We start from the raw sequence: 19,180 nt of genomic DNA, 5'->3' as shown, positions 1-19,180 counted from the left end.
TTTGAAAATGTCTATCCAGGCTCTTCAGCGCCATCGGATAGCTATCTGGAAAAAAAAACAGACTTCCAAAGAAGCCTCGTTTCGAAGCGGTCTCGTACTCGGACAGTTGTCGATTCAAGCGTGTTACGGTCCCTGCGGATTTCCTTTCCTGTACTAAATGAAATTCTTCCTGAGCGTACTGCTCCGCCATCGAATCGTGAAGCTGACGATTGTTCAAGCTTTGAACAAGATGAGGATTCAAATAATGATGCTGCTGCTGCTCCAGTTTCAAATCAGGACCGTAGATTTTTCAACCTAGCGCTAAATGTACGGATATCGGTTCTCCCGGGCACCAATCTTGGACTCCAGAGGGGCGAATAGATGTAGGTTGTCAAGCCCTATGGTAACTCTGGAAACATCCATTTTGGTGCTTGTCAAAGGAACGCCGACTAAGTGGTGATATTCTTATACGATGTTTCTTTAACATTTCCTTTGTAGAAAGGGGCTTGTGATATAGCTCAGTTGGCAAGTCTGTTGCTTCCTGAGCCGATGTCCGTGAGTTCGAGCCCAAGAGTAAACATCGAACACAGTTGTACCGGATAAGTTTTTCAATAACGATCCGCCAACTGCAACGTGTTGATAGAGTTGCGAATGCCATAAAGAGTGTAAAACGACTATAATCGAAACAAAAAAAAATTTCCTTTGTAGAGGTAGCTTAAATTCTCCTAGTGTGAGCAGACGACATCGCGAACTGTCTTCACTTTGTTTGACATTTCCTGTGCACACGATGACCAGAGGTTGACGCCCAATGAATATGCTAGAGAGCTCTACAAGTGTTGTTGAAGCTCCCTCGTCCAGGAACACGGTAAACCGTGTGGTGAATGCCTTGCCGCTCCTAATCACACACCGTTTTTCGAAGGTGCATTTCATCGTCCATGGGAGGCAAAACAAATTTTGCACGGCTTGAATCTATCAACCAACTTTTGATGATCTGGTAACGAATTTACCGCAAAGTCGTCACAAAACCCCAATTTGTGGTCTGTGCGATTGTACATCGGACAAGGTTTTTTCGATCTCGCTGGAATCGTATTTTGCACGAACGGAAACACTTCAGTGTCGTTCTTCCGCAACCTCAGTGTTCTGCTAACCGTTGAAGTCAGCCACCTCGGAAACTTTTGATACGATTTCTTTCAAGAAATCGGAAAACATACGAAGAGGAAGATCAGTCCTACCTCTCTTGAAGCGTGCCCAATCCAGTTGATAATCCGAAGGCAGCATATCGACGAGTTCCGCTACCAGCATAGGGTTGCTCAAGTGATCGTGTAGCTTGGCCGCAACAAGGTGATCACACAACTGCTTGACAGTGATCCCGAAATACAAGAACGACTTAAACTTGTCCACTCGAGGGCTTGTACCTTCCGCATTTTAGCCATCAGTGACTTCAGCAGCATTTCTGAATTACCGAAAAGTTGACGCAGATCCTCGATGAGCTCTGGCATCGACTCAGACATGAGCAATCGGCTTTGAACTGCTTCCTTGGCTAGTCCTTGGAGACTGTCTTGAAGCCTCTTCAAATTGTTGGCAATGGTGTATCCACGCACCTTCGTGGTGTATTAGAAGCAGCTGATGAATTGAGGCCATACCTCTGGCTTACCTCGAAATATAGGAACATATTTGCTTGTCGAGCAACCAACTGCTCTTCGGTCGGCCCTGAACTAACATTAAAAGCTCTTTCTAACGTGTTGCGTTCTAATAACTTTCTAAACAAAGCCTGCTCTAGGTTTTCCAACTTAGATTCTTCCGGTTCGGATGGTTTGCTTTTAAATAGTGCTCCAATAGCTCTTTGAAACGATGGTCGGTGACCACCGGTTCTTCTTCTTCTCCGCTTGAGCCTCGCTTCTCGATGAATTCTCTAATGGTTCGTGTTTTAGTTGGCATCCTATCCCGTTCTGTTCCTTAACTGTCTCGCCCTGCCGTTCCTCCAACACGTAACGCACAGTGAGAGGAAGACTTCTTGGAACTGCTGGCTTCTTGGGGTAAGCGCCGCGGGGATCTTCTGCTACTTATTGATATAAAAGCAGCGGCTAGACCAGCTAAGGCAAGGTACTCTAATAGTATGGAACCTCAGGGCCGGCTGGGTACTGTTAATTGTACTAACCGTGGTTGTGCTGCAGTTGCTGTTGCGTCACGACGGCGTGGTTCCAGAAATCCAGCTCCAGAGACAGGAGAACCGTCAATGTAATGGCGTATTGACGGGGTGCCGAAACCGTGTCGGCGCCAGTGGGCGATTCTGGACTCAGTCTTTGCAGGCGTCATCATTCGTTGGTTGTTAATCGGCATGGCCACGAGAGTGCCCCGTATTCGGACAGGCAGAGAAGGGAAGTCTTCCTTGATAATTAGGCATACGCAGAACCCGAGGACATATGTAGATGCTGATCCTTTACGTTTTGGGCGCGAGACCACAAAGGATCTGCGGGCCGACCCGTGCCGAAGACACACCGGTATTCGGGTGAATTCGTGAATTCTGTGGACGTTTACAAACACTATACAGGACTATGACTTCACACACGTACGCCTGGTACAGAAGAGAGCAAATTTTCCGGAAGCAAGCTTCCTTTTCGCCTTCCATTTTCTCTTTTCTTTCCTCCTTTCCTCCTCTGTTAATTGACAGCAGCCTGCAGTAAAAATACAGCCTACTGTAGTGCTATCTTGTTATTAGACTGGGCAAGGAACATGAATTTTCTAGAGTTAAACATACAAAACTACAAAATCAAATAAAAATCAAACGGTTACACTTTTTGCGCCTCCACCCACTGCTTCGTCTTCGCGGAACCAACATCTCGATCGCTGTCTTCTTATTCGTTCTCAAACTCCTGACTCAGATCGGCTTTCATTTTCCGGAACTGGTCACGCATCTGCTTCTGCCGGATCAAGAAGTCCTTATGATCCGCTAGTTGCTGTTCCAGTTGCAACTTCTCCAAGCGAAGTTTCTCTTCCTGCATTTTTTGTTGGAGCGCACGCGTTTTTTCGTTCACAGATTTCTCCAATTCAGTTGCTGCTCGATCGTAGTCGATTCTTGTTCGAGAAGGATAAGAGATCAGGGGAATGAGATAAACGGAGAATCACCGTCAATGATCAAACAAATTTTGCTGCCAATGATTGAATTTGTTGTAATTTGTGGCAATTTGTTAGAGAGAATAAGAAGGTTTAAGTTAAAATGAGAGAGCTGCTCAGAGAGAGTGAAAATGTGCTAATCGTTGCATATTGTAGCGATTTGTTAACCAGTTGTGGAATTTTTATCATTACCATTCCAAATGCAAAGCTTTTCGAAGCTTTCCGGAATCCGATCCGACATCGCTTTTCGCACTTCCCGCCCGTTTTGAAGCGTTCTTTTTAATTGGTTTCCTTATTTTGGGAACGTGCAACAAATTACTGTATTTTGTGCAGTTCCATGGCACATGCTTGACCGCATCAGTTACTCCTGCCCTGCGCATCGTTAGGCCTCCAAAAACTACACATGTCACATTGGATCATATCATCTGCTTCTTCGTCTGCATCTGCGATTGTCGACCGATTCCTCCAAATTCTCAAGCGTATCATTAGCCTGATTCGACATCTTGAAGTTAAGTCAGTGTTCGGATAAGAAAATAATTCTCAAAGCAGCATTTATAGTGTAGCAGCCAGGCCCTGGCAATTTCACTTTCAATCGTCAATCGTCACTCAAAAATGAGCACAAAACGCGTCATTCGAAAGAGCTTCACTGTCAATTCCCTCCCACGCCAGCTTCTCTTCACATTCGGTAAACGCTAATTTCACTCCGCTTTCACCTCGGTCTCCTTCGTTCAATGTGCCTGATTTTTCAGGATTTGCCTGTTTTTTAAAGGTCCATCCTGATAACCTGATAAGCCTTGTTTCTCTCTCGTTTTTCCCTCGTTTTTTTGAAAATAAACTATATTTTGCCTGATTTTTTGGTATTTAATTTTCAATAACTCTCTGTTGGAATCAAATCTCCTATTAATGTTTTAAGCTGGCTTTAGAAGATTTTGGCGTCCTAAACTCAAATCTTTTGTCATATTTTGTCTATCGCAACCAGTTATATTGATAAGGTGTTTAAAAACAGTTTTATGATAAATCATTATTGATATATTTTTATTATTTTTTACTTTTTTAAATATCTAAAATTCATATTGGTTTAAAATTTCATTTGAATTACGTATGAGAACGCGGAAAAAAAAAATCCAAACATCTATAATTACTAAGTCAAAATTACTTGTGATCCTTGGGAAAGTTGATTATTGCGTAAAAACTTTAATTATCAAAATCATGTTTTATTCTACAGTTTTGCCGAAAAAGTGTACAAATTTCTTTAATTAATTTTTACCTACTTTCAAAAGTTATTTTAAAACCAGAGCTGAAAGAAAAAAAACATAATTCCATATTTCAAATTTTTGGCACCTTGGAAAATTTTTAATTTTGTCGCCTTGGGTTATCGCACTTGAATCTGAGTCAGTGTGACATTTCCAAAATATATGTGATTTTATATGTAACAGTACTAGTAAGTAAATTTAAAATGATTCGAACTACAACATTTATCTTATACAGACCCCGTTCGTTTTTGGCAACACGCCCGAAAATTTTATGTTGCCAAAATCGAATGTTGCCAAAATCGAACGGTTTTTTTTGTCACTTTTTTATTTTAAATTTTTATTTCAATCTAGTCAAAATTGATGCAAAACCTTATATTAGCATAAAATTTTTCAATTTGGCTAAATTATATTAGTTTTAAGCAGTAAAACGTGGAAAAATTCATGTTTTTACTGTTTAAAACTATTATAATAAAGCCGAATTGAAAAATTTCATGCTCATATTACGTTTTACATTAATTTTGATTAATTTTAAACGAAAATAAAAAATAAAAAAGTGAAGAAAAAACCGTCTTTTTGGGATGTTGCCAAAAACGAACGGTTTTTGCTCGGATGTTGCCAAAATCGAACGGGGTCTGTATTGCGAAACTTTTTATGAAAAGCTAAACGTTTTATGAAAAGCATATCATATATTCGTTAAACAATCAGTCAATTGCATAATATTCGAAATAGTTAGTATAGAAACGGAATGAATGATTGAAATGTGTTTCAAAGTCAAAAGCTTAGGCAAATTTACTTTTTATCAAAATTAACTGACAACACTTTGTTTTGTGAATAACTTTTGAATGTATGGATGGAAATTGATGAAATTTTTAGTCAAACTACCAAACAATGTGATATTTACATGTGCAAATTTTGACGATCTGTTTACCAGTTTTCGAGATAGAGTCCAATGAAGAATTTTATCGACTTTTATTTTTGGGCGGCACGTGCGAACTATGAACCTTAGCTTTTCCAAATCAAGGATATTTTGGATAATGTTCTCAATTTCTTGGAGCTCTCCCTTCTAATAGACTCAAAATGATGTATTTGATCGAAGTTATAACAAGTTTAGCACAATGTCCACCTACTGCAAAAAAACAACATCGCTAACTTATTATCACTCCACCACAGTTTTCTCATAATGACACGATTCCACGATTCCATCCAATCAAAATAAAGTTGCGTGAGACATACAGAAGTTCTATGGAAGGAAAACGATCGAGATAAGAGGCATTTTTCTTGTTTATTTGGCGTTTTTTTGTGACGGTCCTTATTGACCACTTAAGGATTTACAGGTGCTCGCTAAAAATGACTTTGCTATCCATTTCGATTTTTTTTTTCAAAATTTTACCACGCTACCTGTTCAACTGTTTAGCACACGGTTTGACCCCTCTTTTTTGTTTATTTAACCGATGGATTACTTTTTCAACTAGTCAACATGAATGTTGACCTGTTTTTAGTCTGTTGGACGACTCAGAAAGAATAATTGACATTTTGTACCACTTATACATTCGAAATAATCGGATTGCTGAATCATATTCTTTACTTCATGGAATCTGTCATCTTCACTTTTATTCAATTTTTAGCTCACCATTAGATTTCTTTAGACTCTTGGATCAATTTATAGCATGAACTTTGGTCGAATAGTTGATTTCCAGCCATTTTGGGGTCTTTAAAAAAAACTTTCCTGAGTTTGTCACGATCCTGTTCAAAAATGTTGGTCTATGAACATATTCTTCGGACGCTATCTCAAAAATCATTTGACAAATCGTCACAAAATTTTGCACATATAAACATTACATTGTTACGTAGTTGGACTAGTAGTTTCCAATTTCCATCCACGCGTTCGGAAATTATTTACAAATGAAAGTGTTGCATTTTTTTTCGAATACACTCCTTAGAGGACTAATGACAGGGAAATATGATTGTCGTATGTAACATTCGTTAACTTTTCAATGGAAATCGAATTTTTGTTTCAAATTTATAAAACTGCTTTGCGTATCTTTTTCTAAAAAAACTGAAATCTGCCACATTTAAGTTTAACTTCGCGAGAACTCCTATCAAGAATCAAGTTGGGTGAGGCGTTCCAAAAATCTATTGTAGGGACGAGGTTAAGGAATTATAAGGTAGATAAAAATTCTTACATTACTTTTAAAAGTACTTGATACTGGCAACATCGTAGTTTTCTGGCAGGCATATTGAAAATTTGGCAACTTTGTACAAAGCCTAATGTTTTCAAAAAAAAAAAAGTCAGTCATTGGTCTATTCTTGTGAGCAAAACATGTGCTTTAGTAATTTCAAGAATTGTCATAGAAAATTCACGACAATGGCCACTTGAAATTGAAACCTTGTAGCTTTATTTGTACATTACTCTCTCATTAGGCACCATGCAAAATTTCAACTCATCTGATCCTTTTAACAGAGTCACTGAAATATAGTGGAAATCATCTCCTCAAAATTCCACGACAAAACTTGGCAACACTGCTGCCCCACTGAGTCCGACAACTGGCTGATGGTCGAGCAGGCGGCGAGGCTCGTTTGATCGTATCGTTCACTGCCTGGTTCCGCTCGCCATAGAAGATACGGCGCAAACGAACGAACGAATGAACGAAAAAAAAACTCCCCCTACTCGCTTCGATGTGGCGGGAGCAGCAGCCCACTTTTTCTCATGCGAAAATATGCTCCAGGGCGCGAATCATTTTGTGGGCTCTGGCTCCTTTTTTCGGTGCTGATGAAGTCTAACACCCGCACCCGACCAAGAGACTCGTACCACGTTTTTGGGGTGGGTTTTATTTGTTTTTTTTTTGTTCATTTTTCATTTTGCCAGCCAGCACCTGCTAATAAATTTTCAACGAATGCAACAGTTACTACACGGATTCTTTTCTTGTCAGTTTCCGTTTTCTTTGTTGAAGATTTTTCGATCCAAGGTTGGAAGTTTGCGGTGGTTTTGGAAGAAAATTAGAGCCCGGTATAAATTGTTGCTCTTTATTACGGAGCGGAATGGTGTGTATTGCGGAATTTATTTTACTTTTTTATTGAAAAATTTGTACGCTGCCAGATGCTTTATGAGGGGAAGTTTTGATGGGAGGAAAAAGTGGAGGAAAATGAATTTGATAATGACCTGAATTGCTGCTGCTCGAGACTCGGCGATGATCCAGTTAAAAGATTGACCACTTAATCCTTGTCTGGATTTCCGCGATGATAATCGATTCAATGATTTCGATTTTTATGAGAATTCAAAATGGGATTAACACTTAGCTTTGCCTTGACTTCCATCAGCTGCACACTTCACTGGACTTTTTTTGTGATGGCAAATTGATTCCATGGATTTAGCACGTCATCAAACTCATTCCGGTTTATTCGTCGAAATTCAAATGAACTTTATGTGAGCATATCGGCGCACTTTCGAGTTTTTTTCCACTATCATCTAATACATCAACAGAAACTCAGAATATATGTATGTCTGAACGTTTTTTGTTCCCTATTCTTCAAAAATTCACTGCGCAACGAAAGTAAAATACCATCAAACTTTGTTTCAAATCTTCTCCGTAGGAAATCCTGCACGGAAAATTCAATTTCGAACCAATGTGCGTTAATCGATTAGATTCGCTTCTGCCGTCACCCCCCCTTTCCCGGAGCTGACCATCCATTAGCTGCTAATTTTCGATCCAATTCCTGGTCTGGGCAGCTAGCGCAATGTGATTGATTATTATCTACACACAACATTGAAGAAAAAATCGAATCTGGCGCTGAAAATCCGTCTTCTTGCCCCCAACGCGTTTAAACTGCCCCCGTTACCTCTTCCACCATTAGCTGCTCCCCGGAGCACCCACACAGCAAGTCTCACGGCAAATATCTTGGGAATTTAGCAAATCACAGCACAACTAATACACAATCCGGTACACTCGATCGCCTCTGCACGGGAGAGAGACCGTGCGCCTCCATTGTGCCTTCCCTTGCGCCTCGCCTGGCTGGGATCCCTCGCGTGTTTTTTGGGGCCACCCCCGCACTACACTACAAGATCCGTCCGGATTCACGCGCCTCGCAAAATCGCAGCACCGTGGCACTTTTATTGACCCGACGAGCTAGCTTCATTTGCACGATCCACACATACTCTCCAGGTTGTGGAAAATGTGCCTGCCTGTTGCCTCTGCTGCCACAAAATTGAAACTTCTTGAATATTTAATACACATGTATGCACTGCCACCCTCTCACCCCCATTCACTTGCGCCACCCAAACAGCTTGGCTCTAAAAATTGGTGGATGTTCCTGGCTGGCTGCTGATGCTGATTTTTTTTTTTTTGGCTACCCCCAATATAGTATGTATGCGGTGTGTAATTACGGAAAACGTAAACTGATGATGCGCTTCGTACAAAAATTCTAAAGAAACTGAGCTCGTCTCCCGAACCCGAAAACGGTCCAACCTGGGTCCAACCTCGATTTGCCGCCGGAGAATCAACAGACGGTTGGCGCGCCGCCTTGCGGTGAGTTTGCGCACTTCCGCCGACGACACGATCGACGGATTCTAGTTTGGAGCTCTTCAACAGGTCCCGCGCGGCCGGTCGATTGTCGGTCGGTTTTCGGGTTTCTCTCACACTCCAGCCAGTCAGCAAACCAGCCAGCCGGGAGCATTCTAACCCTACATCAGCGACATCAGCAGGTGTGGTGAATTTCTGCAAAACAGATGAGCGAGGAAAAATTCCGCCGTTTGAACCAGATGCTGTGCTGCCGTTTGCTGTTGCTGCTGCTGCAGAAGATGTAGGTTAGGATATGGAGCAGATTCGTTGACCTTCACACACGTGGTATTTTTTTCTGTACCGAAACTGCATGCGTGATAACGTCAGGACATAGGCAATTTTTTTTTAAACCCGTTACGCGTGTGGAGGCCCATGGTGCATAAATTTTGCACTACAAATGTTACATTTAATTGCTATTGTTCTGAATTATGAACAAGCTTTTCAGTTTTCTTCTCAGCGTCAATCGAGAGTAATGAGTTATGTCAAACATAAATGAACGAGTTACTCTAGTAAAGAAAATTGGACCTAAGTTTTATTTTCAATATACCGAAAGCTACTGGTCTTATAACAATATCTATATATATAAAAATGAATGTTTGTCTGTCTGTCTGTTCCCTATAGACTCGGAAACTACTAAACCGATCATCGTGAAACTTGGCATCTGAGGGTTTTTGGGGCCGGGGATGGTTTCTATAATTGTTACAAACCGCTCCGACTTAAGGGAGAGGGGTCCCCCATACAAAATTTGTAGTTTTTTGAAACAAATTAAAGTCATGACATCCATTTTCTCGAGATTTTTCTTCCTTTGGGCGGTTTGTTTTTCGTCTCTATGGACGAGGCGTCGCGAGCCAACGTCGTGAGAGGATAGTAACCATAGCATAGCATACTGATCAGTGGGAATATTTAGGCGCGTATTTCTCAACCAAGCATATTTTCAATAAAAGGGGTGGCGATATGAAGCCTTGATGTGATTTTTTTTCCTACTTGATTTCTAGCACATCTGTACAGCACATGGCTATGAATGACGCCTAGATGTGACCCAGATTGACATTTTGCCGATCGAATAAAACATATTAATTTTTTTTTGCCAAAATCTGAAATTGAAAAGTTATGGCATCTATCTTAAGAGATTTTCTTTTCTTTGATGGGTTTGTTTTTCGTCTCCATGGGCGAGGCGTCGCTAGCAAACTTAAGAAAAATCTAGGAGCATAGGAGGTGTAGGAAAACTCGATCGCACCATTGACCAAAATGGATCCTGATCTATAACCTTTCCCCCACTAACAAAACCCTTTCCTTGGATATTTTAATATAGATTCGCAGACGTATAGACGGTTTCTATAGTTGGTTAAATTGACTTACCTTTGTTTCGGAATTTTTCAAAATTTATCTTTGGAATATAAAGGGACAAGAGGATGTTAATTGATCCTGAGAATATCCTACTAACAATCCTTCCTTCATTCCTCATTGACTACTAGGACGTGGCCGGCGCCGTTATTGATCATTTTCAAAGGGAGAGCATGAGTTTTGTGCATTGTGAATGAATTGCTAGTCCCAAGCACCATTCTTTTGGCCTTTGAACAAAGCTGATGGCCTCGATCAATCACGGAGTAGCAACCATTGGCGAGGTAGAACTTGTTCTGCTTAGCCACGCCAGCGATCATGGAATTTGAAGTGCGTAAGTTGAACAAAGTCTAATCAAATATGTTATCTGAAGTTTTGAATCAATGATCCTATCTAAGCACTTCCAAGTTCAATGATTTAAGGTGGATATGAGTAGTCAACTAAGCTAAGCTAAGCTAAGCTCCATGGGCGAGGCGTCGCTAGCAAACGTCGTTGCAAGATAATAGTAACCAAAGCATATTGTTCATTGATCGCTTAAAAAAATTTAAAATTAGGCGCCTATTTCTCAACCAAGTACCTATATTTCTTATGCACGTGGGGGCGATATGCGACCTAGATATGTTTTTACTTGCTAAATTGTACACAGCATGTGGAAAAAAAATGACGCCTAGATGTGACACGGATTGGTATTTTATCAATCGAATCAAAAGCGATTGAAAGATTTGCAAAAATACTTCCATATGTGTTGTCCATATAGCATTTGTTGTCTAAACAATATAAATTTAGTTCTGATGCTAATGAAATATTGGTATGACACTTTGCTGACAATTGAAAACAAAAAAATACTGAAAGTACAGAATTTACATACAATTTTTCAACCCATTTTACCTACAAGGTTATTTTTGAATCATATTGATAACAGAAATATGAATAAGATGTTTTCTACAGAGGTAGATTGGAAACATTTTGTTGAACATGTAAAAATGTACTTAACTGAAAAAAAGATAAAAAAAATCCGATTCGACACATGAACTGGTCGGATATTTAAAATTCTTAAATGTCTTTGTAAATAAAGGTCATTTGCTTTGAACAGCATTCGTTAAACGTGGAATAATAAACATAAATGTATACTGCTGGAATACTGCAAGATATATCAATGAAACTTGATAAAACAAACAAACAGATATACATATTAAATCCATTTTGAAGCCATTACTCTGACGCATCTGAAAATAAGCTTTGCATTTACACTTGCCTCAATAAACGGGACAAATGTTAACTTAGAAATTTGTTTTTGCCAACATTTTTTAACATTTGACTTTCAAAGAGAAAATATAAAATGCGGAGAAATTATTTAGTGATGCAACTGAAATTTTTTGCTCAAATAAATTTACTAAAAAATGAAATTTGCACTGTTAAAATCGATAATTTTTATACCATGATAAGTGTTGTTTGGGAAAACTTCAAGCTATAATGTCTCATGTCCACGAGTATGGCATATGGCGAAACATTTTTTTCACATAATTTTGACGCAAAAAGGATAGATATTTATTTAAGCTGCTTCGAAGGGTGAGGATGGTGAAAAAAGCTGTTTGAAAATGTTTATTAAAAATCATTTTCATCGTTTTTTTTTTTCAAATTTCGATAGCTTATTTTTTTAACTCCATAAAATACGTCATCTTAAGCTAATCGGGGACTGGAAGTGTTCATAATACGGGATTTTAGGAATATGCTCAAAAAACTGTCCCGATTCACGCTATTGATCGGTTTTCAAAATTCTTTTCCCATAAAGTACAATGTGCAATAAATTCTAATATGCGAATCTTTTTCTTTCAACTAGAAATTTATGTAAACTCGAGCCAGGTAAATCATCCTACCTTCTTCAAGCAGTGGGGGACAAAATTGGAAAAGATGGGGGAACACCCATGTAAGTTTAAGATAAAGAGTTTTTCAAAGAAGGGACCATATTTAATAAGAGGGTTTTTTTTGCGTACGGATATTTGGCATCACTCAAAAATAGATGTGACAAATGTTTTTATGGAAGTTCGTAACTTCCCACTTTGGGAAAAAAGGTGGAAAATCCATAAATATTGACATTATTTGAGTCATTATGAAGCTTTAAAAACAGAGTACAAATTTCAGATCTTGAAAAACAACGTTAGAAATCAAGCTTCAGTAAATAATATATACTATCTTTGAATTGCAATTCGGAACTTCAGCTGCAGCACTCATTTCAAAGTTGTTGGTTCTAAACCATGATGAGGTGTTATTTTAAAAAATTCTAACAAAAATCTAAAATCTAAACAAATTACATTTATTTTTGCAAAAGGTGTAGCAATGCACACCGGGTCAGCTAGTACATAATAAATTTTTCTCGCTCATTTATAACACAAAAAAAAAAGAAAAACTGTAAAACCGTGGAGAGCTATGAATAGGTACTGAGAGCTATTTCAAAATGCTGTTCAATTTGGGAAGATCATTTTCCTTTGCTATGACTACAAATGTAAACCTCATTTTGAAGAAATAATGGTAATTTCTTCAAAATAAGGTTTACATTTGAAGCATTTGGAGAAAAAAGACATATAGAAGGTGTTTAATAAAATTCAATACACTTCACAATTACAGACCCCGTTCGATTTTGGCAGCATTCGATTTTGGCCACATCCGATTTTGGCACATGTTGGAACAGTTTTTCGGTATAACATTACCTTATATTTTTTGCTTTTACAGGGTCTGTATAATTTTGACAAACATCATAACTTTGCTTTATCGTTCTTAAATGTTGATAAAATATATCAAAATAAAAAAAATGACGAGAAACATACAATTTTTATAAAATTCTAGGACAAATACAAAGAAAACACTAATAGAATTTTAAAAAAAGATGTAAAATTACAAAACTAACAAATATGATAAAATAACAAAAATCCAAACAACACAAAAAGTCAAACATGTGTCTTAAACATGATGAGAATAACAAAAAAAATGGATTGAAAACATATCAATTTCTTCTTTTGTCTACCCTTCCACCACCCTCCCAACCCCCTTCGAAACTTCCAAAAATCACGAAATGTGGAAAAGACAGTTTGAATTAATTGATGTAAATTTTAAACGAAAATCAAATATCCGAAAGATTACAATTACAAGATTAAAAAAAAAGAATTGTGGAAGATGGCAGTTCTTTCACCTTTTGTTTTCTTGATATTATTGAATTTTTCGATGAAAAATTACTTGATTTATAGGTTTTGTGCAATGATATATTATGCAATTAAGATACATACAAAGATCCCTTCAGTTTAGTCCACTTTATTTGTTTTTTTTTACATTATTTTCCAAGAACACCAAGCAGGAATTCGTCCAAGCCACGAGGACGCCCAGCCTAGCCGCCATCCACGCTCAGGTCATCGTTTTGGTCCCAGAGGGCACCGTTCGATCCTTTTAAACGCGTGCGTAAGATTTCAGACGTGTCTCTCAGGTTCCACCGCTCTGTTGAGGAGCCAGCGGAGCGCAAACACCATCCAAAACACCAAAGGGTTTTATCACAGAGAACAGACGTACAATCTCGAACATAAAATCTTCAAAAAAGTGTGTAAAATTTCAAATGCTGACATAAAAAAAATACGTTGAAATTTGACTTGAAGCAGTGCCATCTATTGCGCAGTTCAAAAGTTACAAATCAAATTTTAAGGTGCCCAGTTTTCGAAAAGGTGTAATTGTATATGAACTCATCAATATTAACCTAATGCCGCTCTAAAATTAAAGAGTAAAATGTACTGCTGGATAAATGCAATAAGCGTTACTTTTGACTGGACAGAATTTCACTCCCTTTGTTTCAAATGGTTTTTGTTTATTGACTTTTTCGGTGAGTGAAATAATGTTTTTTTTTTTAATTTACGTAACGTTTCGGATTACTTTTCTTCACCCATCATCAGATGTCCCCCAGAGTAAACCAAAACATTACGTAAATATAAAAATATAAAAAAAGTTGTTTCACTCACCGAAAAAAGGCAATAAGTAAAAACCGTATAAAAAGTACCGGTGATTAACTTTTATTCATTCTTTTACTTTTTGTACTAAATAACAATCAGTTTGCACTTCTTGAATGGTTATCTTCAGAGAACGAATCGGCTATATCCAGTCAATTAGAAACATTATTGACGATCAGTCTTATCCACCAGAACTGATTCTAGACATCTCAAATCGGGTTCAGGTATCAGAATGGGGGTAGGCTTAATAGCGGCACGTTATCCAAACATACGGGAAAATTGTGTCACTGTATCACAGTTTCCGCGTAAAAGCGAGAGCGTTGACATAAATAACCAATTCTAAGAACAGTGGTATCTCGACATACAAGTGCCCCAACATACGAGTTTTTCGAGATACGAGCCGACGAGCAAGTGATTTTTTGCTTTTAGCTACGAGCGAAATTCGAGATACGAGTTCGGTTCGGTTCGGTACTAACACCAGCAGTGATGTCAACCTTCCCGATTTTGTCTGGATCTTCGAGATACGAGTAATTTGTACGAGCAAGGTTGCGGAACGAATTTAACTCGTATGTCGAGATACCACTGTATCAACTACGTGGAAAGTGATTTTTAGGGCATCATTTGGTAGTTGATTATGTAATTGTTAAAAATGACTAAGGAATCAAATTTTATTTACACCCCTACTTGTTTCTATGTTTGTTGGGTGAACCAGAAAAAATACATACTAAACGAACACACACATATAGGATCTCAGTGAAACTACATGTTTTTTTGAAGAGATCTAAATTCTACTTAAGACTAAAGCGTACAATCTTTAAAGGATACAATGGCTAGCATCTTACTAATGCTAACACCACCAGCCCCCCGGAAAGAGTATTATGTATGCCGTGACCATGATGGCTCTAGATATGGTGGTCTCACTTTGACAAAAAGGACGAGGGTTGGATGCGGAAGAGGAGCCGAAATTTGACAGCTGGCTGTTCGGCTGACTGCTGTCTGGCTGGAATGCCAGGTGCTCTGATTTTTTGTAAAACACGAAGTTTTTCCAATCATCAAGATATTGCTTAGACAAAGATTTCGCCTTGATTTCTGCAAATATAATTCATAGAATCGAAACCAAATCTTCCGGCTGAGCTCCGGGCTAGTAAGCAAAGCTGGAAGAAGTTGGACCTATAAACGACGGTGCCAGCTTTGTCGGTAGCGGTTAGTAACATTAATTTTGCATTATTTATGACAAATTTAGGCTTATCCAACACTTTTTTCTTTCAAGAGCTATCTAGAAGCAGCAGAAAGTCATCGAATCGGATGGTAACATGGTGAGGCGTTACATTCCATCGTCCGAGAAGCGGCTGGCCCTCCTGCAGGAACATCCGATCTTCATCGAGATGAAAAAGCTGCTTCAGGAGGACCTCCGTCTGTTGCCATCGCTGCTCCAGAAGATCCAATCGAGTAATCCGGATCTGATGGGTAGCATTTGGAAAAACCAGATGAAGTTTTTGGCACTTTTGAATGAAGGAACCGATGAGCTGAAATAGGAAAATATGCGCAACGTTAAGCGGGCCATAGACTACACAAATGGCCTGTACAAATTCGATGATTCCACGACGATTGTTTGATCTGTGCTCGCCCACACACTATACAAACATATTTCACGCGAACACAAACGATTGCTGGCGAAAACAGCAACAGCAACATAAAAAACCATCTCCACCCCGGCTGGGAGGATGGTTTGTACAAAATATTTCGATCCCGACCGATTTTACTCCAACCGTTTGGGCGCTCATTCAAGCAGTGCCATACACTATGCAAATCGTGTTCACAGCGACAAAATTTCATCGAATTTCATCGCATTTGTACAAATGTTGTGTAGTCTGTGGCCCGCTTTAGGCGCCTGAGCAGCATGACGATAAGTCCGATGAGTGGGTTGGGGAATCAGTTCGATCCACTGCAGACTGTTGATTGTCCGGAATGGATTGAGCCCCTGAAGGATTCTGCAGGTGATGCTGTCCAATTGCTAGTCATCCTCAAGTGCAGCAAAGCTCCAGCTCAGCGCTGCTCGTGGGTGGTGGTGAAGGTAGATTAACTAAATATGTTAATATTAAAAAAGGCTTAAGCAGTATTTACATGATGCAACAGTTATTTGAAAATAAAATTTCGAATCATAAAATCGTTTATCATTTAATCATGAAAATTATCAATAGCAGAATTTATAGCATTCCTTTAGCACAACCGATTTACGTTTATTTTCATCCAACACTTTTCGATTTGGATAAGGTAAAAAGAATATATAAGGAGCAAGCAACATCCGGTTTAGGGTTTTAGTTGTTTGTTCCACCCTTCAAGATCCTTTCTATCATAACGGTCAATGAAAAGTTTTTCTTTTTCGGAACATACCGAACTGTATTGTAATTTTAAAAAAAATAGAATACAAATTAATTCATTGAATATACTCATATCATTGCTTTTTTCCGAAAACTCAATTTAAATATAATAAAATAAACTAAACCCCAGTACGGTTTTAAATCTTTTGATCTTTCGTTTACGATTGGCTTCTGCACATACACACACTTTTTTGCCATCTGTTTTTTTATCACTAACACCTGGCATCCCTGGACCCCTTTTTTCGTAAACACTACAGCCAGCTGTCAAAACTTTTTTCAATATGGCGGAATGGCAATTTGGCATATGAGATCACCATATCTAGAGCCATCATGGCCGTGACTGTTTCACATAGAATCTGGTCGCATCAACTGCAGCGCCCCTAGTTGTCACATCGCGAATCTATTGACAGTGTTTTGATCCGGATGGTTTGATTACTTAGTGGTGAAAATTTCATCAAGATTGAAGGAGTTATCGACGATGGAACGCGAAAGGCGAGAGAAAATTCTGCACACTCACGTAGAGAAACCGACGTGGTCAGGGGTATGGACCGCGAAATTCCTGAAGTATCCAAAATCGACTGTAAATTCGGTGCTACAACGTTACCGAGAGACCCTTACGGTGGATCGAGCAAAACAATTCAGGCGTAAAAGTGGAACATATGACCGGAAGCTGCGAGCAAAGGTAATTCGATCAGTTCACAATAATCCTGAAATCTCGTTGCGTGATTTGGCGAAAAAGTTCAAGACGAACCACAGTATAGCTCGACGAAATTTGTTTGCGAGAAGGCTTGTGGTCGTATTATGCAAGCAAACACCCTAACAGGACGCTGAAACAAAACCTGATTGCCAAAACCAGGGCAAGGAAGTTGTACGAGAAAGTGTTGACCAGGTACAACGAATGCATTTTGATGGACGACGAAACTTACGTCAAAATGGATTTTGGACAAATACCCGGTAACAAATTTTACCATGCGAAGCCTAAAGGGAATGTCGCAGGTAGATTCAAATTTGTTTTTGCAGATAAATTTGCTCGTAAGTTGATGATTTGGCAAGGGATCTGTAGCTGTGGGAAGAAGACTAAGATTTTCATCACTGGGGACACGATGAATGGAAATGTTTAAAAAGACGAATGTCTCCAGAAGAGGGTTTTGCCATTCATTCGGTCCCACAAAGGTCCGGTGAAGTCCTGGCCGGACCTGGCAAGCTGCCACTACAGCCGGGATGTCATTAAGTGGTATAAGGAGAACAAGATCGATTTTGTTGAAAAAAGTATCAAACCACCAAACTGTCCGGATTTTCGTCCCATCGAGAAATATTGGGCAATAGTAAAGGGCAAACTGAAAAAATGTGGCAGAACCATGAAAAAACCCGCTCAAATGGAAAAATGGTAGAACAAGATGGCGAATGAGGTTACCAGCAGTACTGTGCAGAAAATGATGGGTGATATCACAAAAAAAGTTCGAAAATTCATCCGAAAAGCTGACGAATGATTTTCATGTTTTTTTCCTTAAAGTGCAATAAAAACCCTACAACATGACATTTCTACTTTTGTTCTACGTTATTTCATTGCGGAGAAATGATCTATTTTATCCGACCAGATTCTATGTGAAACAGACTTAAATAAAAAATAAATGGCATTGTATTTAGATTTCAGAAACTCTGCCCCACCCTGCATTCATCGAATAATTACTTGATACAAAGGACTCAAAACAGTGCTTTTATCAGAAAATTAGAAAAATGCTCCTTTAAGTATGCAATGAATATAGAGTAGTAGACAAACTTTTGGATTTCTTATTGTCTGACACTTATAAGCTGTGAAATGAAAACTAATATGGTCAAAAAAGTCAATGGAACGTTAACTTTAGATTTTGCATGATTTTTGCCGAAACTTGCCTCCTTTGCCTCCTTTAGTAAAATAGGATCAAGTCTCTTTTAACTTTCAAAATATCATAATTTTCTAAGTCCCACAAAAACGCTTCTAGTTCATTTACGGGTTCATGTATCGATCTAACTTTTGCAGCATATAAACTTGAAACTGCACACTGTCAGAAAATGCAAAAAACGGCTCTGCAATTTTTTTCTAAAAAGATTTGATAAAAATAAGGAAAAGGAATCAAGTATCCCCATTCTCTCCTATGTATGGATGTAAAACACACTCCCAGCTTACGATCTCAAATTAATATCTCTGACTACAGTTATCTCCAAACTTCCTACATATACTTTTTCTTTGATGATAGTTGATGTGACCATATTTGAAAATTTCATTATTCTGGGTGCAAAGCATAGGCCCAATATCAGCCTTCAACATCATCAACTTAGTCTTTTTTTATTGAAATTTTGTTTCTTATATAGAGAAATAAAAATTAACATTTAAGGGAGCCAAAAATATCTCTCCCTAACCTAACAATCGACGGTTCAGAAATTTATTGTTTATGTTTCAAGGGAATAAAACAAATTAGCCCACGTTTTTGAGCTGATATTTTCCCCATATTCAAACTTTTGGTATCGGAAACGAACCAGATATGACTATCGTGAGCTTAATTCGAAAACGGAGCTTTTATTTATCACAG

Source organism: Uranotaenia lowii, chromosome 2 (assembly GCF_029784155.1).
Source record: "Uranotaenia lowii strain MFRU-FL chromosome 2, ASM2978415v1, whole genome shotgun sequence".
Taxonomy (NCBI): domain Eukaryota; kingdom Metazoa; phylum Arthropoda; class Insecta; order Diptera; family Culicidae; genus Uranotaenia; species Uranotaenia lowii.
This window is presented reverse-complemented; position numbering follows the sequence as displayed.